This window comes from Alternaria novae-zelandiae (genome assembly GCF_023758075.1).
Source record: "Alternaria novae-zelandiae strain BMP 2774 chromosome Unknown scaffold_55, whole genome shotgun sequence".
Taxonomy (NCBI): Eukaryota; Fungi; Ascomycota; class Dothideomycetes; order Pleosporales; family Pleosporaceae; genus Alternaria; species Alternaria novae-zelandiae.
The window spans coordinates 29499-35393 of record NW_026057015.1 but is presented as its reverse complement, the minus strand read 5'-3'; the positions used below and the strand labels follow the sequence as shown (position 1 = coordinate 35393).

General features: G+C 29.1%; 1 non-coding gene across 1 annotated transcript; it reads left to right on the top strand.

Moving 5' to 3' along the window:
* Nucleotides 1-38: 38 nt before the first annotated feature.
* J4E88_011009 lies at nucleotides 39-109 on the top strand. Its single transcript has one exon. It is a non-coding gene; the product is annotated as a tRNA-Asn (tRNA).
* Nucleotides 110-5895: the final 5786 nt, after the last annotated feature.

Genomic DNA, 5895 nt, shown 5'->3' with positions numbered 1-5895 from the left:
GCGGGGGGGACTAGATATCTTTATAACATTCTTTAATAGCCTTTATAGCTCAATGGTAGAGCGGAATACTGTTAATATTCTGATAAATGTTCGATTCATTTTAAAGGCTTCTCATTTGCCTTTACAAAATTTTTCAGAATAATGTTAGGAAAATTGTTACTCCCTAGAGGATGTAAAAGGGGAGTTCGAATCTCTCTATTCTGATATGTTACTAAATTCATTAATATTATTACTTTTATCTAATGCTATTACATCAAGACGAGACAAATCTATCTTGTACTCTAGAGTAACGATTACTATCTTACTTATTTCAGCTTTTATAGCTTATGATAATTTATCTCTTTTATTTTTAGCAAAAGGTATTGGAATCTTCGGTGGGTTATTCCATACTACGGCTACTACGAATTTTTTCCACCTGTTTATCTTTTTAATAACTAGCGTTATCTTATTGTTAACTTCATTTTACCCTAGAAAAGTTTGATTGAAAGAATATAGCAGTCCGACTAGACTTTTATTTACAAAACTAGTTTACTACGGAACCTTACTTTTAAATAAAATGGGAGAGCAGTTTAAAATAATAGAATACTCCTTAATTATCTTATTTATTGTTACAGGTAGTGTTTTTCTAATTTCTACTAGTGATTTAGTATCCATATTCCTATCCATAGAATTACAAAGTTATGGACTGTATTTATTATCAACTATCTATAGAGATTCAGAACCCGCTACTTCAGGTGGTCTTATGTATTTTTTACTAGGGGGATTGTCATCCTGTTTTATACTATTAGGTACAGCGTTACTTTATGCAAATTCTGGTACCACAAACTTAGACAGCTTATATATTATAACTAGCATATCTAATGTAAGTAAAGACAACCTTACTGGGCTACTATATTGATATAAATCTTACTATATACACATAAGTTTACTATTTATAGCTGTAGGATTCTTATTTAAAGTTTCCGCTGCACCATTCCATTTTTGAAGTCCTGAAGGATGATTTGGGAAATCATCCATAACACCGTCATCGTGTTTACGGGACAAACTACCAAATTCCGGGAACACCCTAGAAATCCAAGTACCAAGCTATAGTTTAAAATCTATAAGTGGCTGAACTAATCACTCATGTATGGTAAAAAGCTTGGAAGCTTCTGAAAAGAATACGGGTTATCGCGGATCTAAATCAGTCACTGTTTTATCTCTAAATAAAACACAAACTGTAAAAGAGCAACGAGTATACGGTAGTTGATATGATTTATCATATTTAAGATGTATTCTATCAGGTTTCAAGAGAAACCGTTCAGTAAAAATCCCTTCTAACCAATTTATGCCAAGACGATTTTATACAATTAGTAATAATATTAACCCTAAGACATATTCTCTTATTACCCTACCTTGATTTGTGACAGGCTTTACAGATGCAGAAGGATGTTTCACCATTATTGCACGTAAATCACCTAGAAGCAGCACTGGTTGAAAAATCGAAGCCAATTTTATTATAAACCTTCATAAAAAAGATGTTAAACTCTTAAAAGCTATTCAAGATTTCTTTGGAGGTATAGGACGAATAAGTAAAGAGAGAAATGGTTGTCGTGATTTTACAGTTAGTTCTTTAGATCAAATTGTCACAAAAATTATCCCTCATTTCGATAAATACCCTTTAATCACTCAAAAGCTTGCGGATTATATTTTATTTAGAGAAGTTATTATGATAATGAAAAAAGGTGAACATTTAACATCTTCAGGTTTAAAAGCCATTATTAACATAAGAGCTTCTATTAACAGAGGATTGACTCCCGCATTGAAAGAAGCTTTTCCTAGTTATTCTCCTGTCCATAGACCTTTAATTGATGCACAAACGTTGCTTCCTATTAATCCTTATTGAATAGCAGGTTTTGCTTCCGGTGATGGTTCTTTTATGGTTAAACTGAGAGTTAGTGATGCTTACAGTGCAGGAGGTCGTGTTGATTTGGCCTTTGTTTTAACTCAACATTCTCGTGATCTGTCTCTTATTAAGTGTTTAGCTGATTACTTTTCATGCGGACAGTTTTATACTTATAAGGATTATGCGGAATTTAAATGTAGTAATTTCAAGGAGATCTATGAAACAATCTTACCCTTTTTCCTTAAATACCCTATTCTGGGTGTGAAATCCAAAGATTTCGAAGATTGAGTTAAGGTTGCGGAGATTATTAGTTCGAAAGCTCATCTTACTAAGGAAGGGTTGGAGCAAATTAGAGCGATTAAGAATGGAATGAATAGAAATAGAGAGAATGTTAAATAGTTTTTATTTTTATATCATAATTGTCTTATCATGTTATATATTATATTTGTATAAAGTTATTAAGGTTATTTGTAAGATAAATTTTACTTCCGAGGACGTTTATGATGCTATTCCTACTGTTGTTACAACTTTTGTAGCTATAATAGCAAAAATTTCTATTTTTATTTTCTTATTAGAATTAGTTCACTATACAAGTAAACCAATACTAGATCTAGATTTTTCTTGAACAAATAGCTTATTACTTAGCTCTCTTTTATCTTTAGTTGTGGGAACTGTAGTGGGTTTAACACAGTCTAGAATAAAAAGACTTTTTGCGTTTAGTACAATATCACACGTAGGGTTTATATTATTAGGATTAAGTATACACACTGTAGAATCAACACAAGCCTTTATATTCTATTTAATTCAATACTCTATCTCAAATTTAAATGCTTTTATATTACTATTAACTATTGGTTACTCTCTTTATTGTTATGTAGATAATACAAATTCTACCAAAAATATTGGAAAAGAACAGGATAGTAATGAAAAACAACAGGATAGTAATGAAAACAATGGTAATTTAACCGATGTTAATAATTCTCCTATTCAACTTATTGATCAGTTGAAAGGATATTACTACATAAATCCTGTTATAGCCTTAAGTTTAGGGTTAACTTTATTCTCTTTTGCGGGAATACCACCTTTAATAGGGTTCTTTGGTAAACAGATGATTTTAAGTGCAGCAATTGATAACGGGTATATTTTTATGAGCTTAGTTGCTATATTAACAAGCGTTATAAGTGCTGTATATTATTTAGCTATAATAAAACAAATCTTTTTTGATAAACCAGATTACCTAGTAAACGATGAACTAATAGATTTTAATGCAGATGGTTTAATAACGGATAAAAATACTATCGTTCAAAAAGTGAACGTAAATATAAACAATATTGTTATATCAACCTCATTAAGTTTATCTATTTCAGTTATTACATTAGTAATAACATTATTTATTTTTATACCTGAAGAATTATTAAGTTTAGCTAATATATTAGCATTAATCATTTTTAATTTATAAATGACAAGTACAACTTTTTTCATTATTTTTATACCTATATTAGCTATTATATTATTAGCGGTTAATTTAATCTTAGCACCCCACAATCCTTACCAAGAAAAAGATAGTGTTTTCGAATGTGGTTTCCACTCGTTCTTAGGTCAAAATAGGACACAATTTAGTGTTTCTTTTTTTATCTTTGGACTTCTTTTTCTTCTATTTGATTTAGAAATCTTACTAGTATACCCTTACAGTGTAAGTAGTTATACGAATGATATTTATGGTTTAGTTATTATGATGGTATTTTTTGTACTATTGACCTTAGGATTTATATTTGAATTAGGTAAAAATGCATTAACTATTGATAGTAGACAAACTTCTTCATATAATAATGCAGATACTACTACACCAGTTTCCTTTATTGCTAAATCTTATAGCACTCTTAAGGGTAGTTCTTTTTTATCTATTCCGGTAGCTATTATAAATATGGAACCGATAAATATGGAAGCCATTATACAGCTTACTGCTAGTTTATTTGATAAATGTTATCCTTTAGTTCTAGCTTTAGCTGCTATAGCTATTTCAATTTTAGCCTTAGAATTAGGTATTTATCTGGCTGAACCTGCTAAGGATGGGAAAGAAAAAACTGGAAATAAGGTGGGCGAGGGCGTAAAAAACCCACCAAAAGGTAAAAAAAGTGACAACAAAAAACCTGGTTGTGTTCATCCTAGTGGATGGTGTCAATGCAACTCCTGTGGTTGCGAAGAAACAAGACATATACCACGTATGTTAAGTGATATTAGCCCGGACAGATGTTGTGGTTGTGGTGTCCGTGGCCCTGTTAACCATTGCCTTATGTGCGAATGTAAGTTTCACTATCGTTGTCATAAAAGCATGAGGGGGGACTATAATCCCTAAGCGATTATTCTAAATTAATTGCATAATTACAGTTAACTTGTTATGAAAAAGGTAAAATTTGTTATTTATAGTAAACTTTTATCTATTATAGTATAACAAATCCTAGTTTGAATTTACTGGTATATTGCAGTCTACATTTTATACAGAAATTAGCGGGGGGGGAGAAGAGTAAAATAAACTTTTGCTTAAAGCCCCCTAAAAATATTAGTTAATACACCCTTTATTATAAAATATATAATCTATGATGCACATTAAATAGATAATTACCATGATTTAATTAAAATAGACTTTATATTATACTTTTTAACTAAATGTAATTTTAAGATCATCATCCTAAATTTAAAATGTTATATTTTCCAACAATTATGTCTGTTCTTGAAGTATTGGCTGTTACTGTACATGTTTATCCATATAATGACGTTTACCTAGATACTCTTTTTATAATAGGAATATCTATGATAATTCTTAGCTTAGTAGGTAGTAATAAAAATAAGTCTATAAAGGAAAAATTAATATTTTTTGTTGAAAATTTTTATGTTATTTGACCGTTTATGTTATATATGTTTATCTTTATCTTTATTCTTAATATTTTCTTAATCTTATGCGGCTTAGGTGTAAGCATTTCTACTCTAAATCTTACATCATTCTTTTACACTTTATTCTGTAAAGTTGTTTTAATAAGAATAGTTGTTACCTTAGTTATATCTGCTTATACTAAACAATTTAGTTTAAATTCTTTTTCTTTAAGTGTATCCAGTGTTATATTTATCTTTATACTAGCTGGGATAAACTTTTATTATATTATTCCTTTGGTTAAATTTATTATAGGACTAGGTTTAACTAATGCAACAAATATGTTTAACAGAATAAGTTTATTTATTGAAAATACAGGTGGTAAAAATTCTAATTCAGAAAGTTTAGCTAAAGGTTTAAATAAAATTTTAACTAAATTACCTTTACTTGGTAGATATTTAAAATCAACAGTTAAAGGTTTAAATGTGGATAATTCTAAAAATAGATCTTCTCCTTTTAGAATAAATCCTAAATACCTAATTAGGAATATTATGCCTGTATATCCTTTAATTAAATTAAGTAGGTTTACTACAATATTCATACCTCAAATTGTAAGTGGGGAGTGGAAAGCTTCTTTTGAATATAAAGGTACTTTAACGGAATTAGCCATAATATTTAACAGTAATAGAGTTTATCTTACAGATGTTATCTCTAAATTCATTTGTAAACATTCTAATCTTCAATGTAAAGTTAAAATTCTATGCAACAACTCAATAGTTAACCTAAATGCTAATTTTAATAAAGGTATACTTCAAGAATTTAACCTCTCTAAAGTTTATTTAGAACCTGTTGAACAATGGAATAAGAATTTTTCTAGTGAAAACTCTTTAAATAATAAAACATTTTTCTCTAAAGGGTGTCATAATGATTTAAATCGTTATGACAGATTTGGTTTTTTATTTGATTATAATCCATTAGGCTTTTTATATAATTATAATCAAATGCCTCCTTTTGATGATAATGATTTAGTAGTTTTTGCTCACAATTATTCAACTACTCCTTCTGAAGTCAATAAAGAGGAGCTACCTTCTTCTGACTTAGATATTTTACCCGAAGAACCTACTGATTTAGTTGATTCTAA